The 1,243-nt window shown below is 40.6% G+C and overlaps 1 non-coding gene across 1 annotated transcript; it reads right to left on the minus strand.

The window, feature by feature from the left end:
- Positions 1 to 457: 457 nt before the first annotated feature.
- trnan-guu lies at positions 458 to 531 on the minus strand. The gene has a single exon. It is a non-coding gene; the product is annotated as a tRNA-Asn (tRNA).
- Positions 532 to 1,243: the final 712 nt, after the last annotated feature.

Genomic DNA, 1,243 nt, shown 5'->3' on the forward strand with positions numbered 1-1,243 from the left:
GAACACATAACATGAAAGAAAAACAGAAACTGCCGGGGATCAAAATGATGTGGAGAACAGACAACCGTTTCTTACTCACTTATTGGCTGAAATTATTTCTATTGGGCCGAAAGAATATTTTAAACAACTGTATCGTTAAATTGTCACACCTTCCCTTGGTCTGAAATCTAACCGAATTTGAAGCTGATTTCAATATTTTGCTCAAATCGAGGAAAGCTTCTTCACTGTCCACTACACCTCCAATTTTGGTGTCATCTGCAAGCTTACTAACTCTATCTCCTATGTTGGCACCCAAATCATTTATACAAATGACAAAAAGCAATGGGACCAGCACTGATCTTTTATATAAATGACGAGATGCAGAGGCACTGGTCACAGGCCTCCAGTCTGAAAAGCGGTTCGATCTTTCGGGCACACGACAAACTGACGCAGTGTGGCGTTCAACAAGAGGAAAACACGTCCCTGGGTGGGCTCGAACCACCAACCTTACGATGAACAGCCGAACGCGCTAACCGCTTGCGCCACAGAGACTAATTACGACCTGGCTTACTTCCTCTAGTCTGAATAAAAGCGTAGACGTCCAGGATACAGCGCTCTGAAAGTGAGTGTTTCCAATTAAACCGATTGGACGAGAACCTGGTGTGTGCGTTTTAACTTTATCCACTCTCGTCCAACACTGGCATCTCCAAATCATGACTACACTCAAGTTCTCATTTAGTCAATGTTGTATGTACTTTTGTTTTACTTCCTGACCGACAGAAATGAAAATTCTTTTGATGAGGCAGATCAATTCCTATTATGGAAAATAAAGAACATGAAAGCATCGGAAGGTTTAAGCCTGACGACCAATGGCAATCTGTGGTCTGTGGAAGGCAAGATGGGATAAGCATAGTGGAACACTCTTACACCAATTAGCAGAGTAAGGTTAAGGTTAAATCAAGGAATGAAGCAAGTTTCTCTATTAAGTGTTAGTATGACAGGATTCGGACCAAGAATATTTGGGACATGGCATTAAAATATCGAATTAGTAGTTAGTAGAGTCAGCTTGAGACAGGGGACTATTTTAAGAGATGGAATAGATAAATGACTATCATGACAGGTTAGTCTGGAATAGACGATCACAGTAGCAGAGCTGATAATAAATATCTAATCATGACATTAGGAAAACATGAAGTTGGGTCTAGAACGAAAGACTATCGTGCAAGACTTTGCACTAAATATCTAACCATGACATTAGAATAAC

Source organism: Chiloscyllium plagiosum, unplaced genomic scaffold (genome assembly GCF_004010195.1).
Source record: "Chiloscyllium plagiosum isolate BGI_BamShark_2017 unplaced genomic scaffold, ASM401019v2 scaf_94335, whole genome shotgun sequence".
Classification (NCBI taxonomy): Eukaryota; Metazoa; Chordata; class Chondrichthyes; order Orectolobiformes; family Hemiscylliidae; genus Chiloscyllium; species Chiloscyllium plagiosum.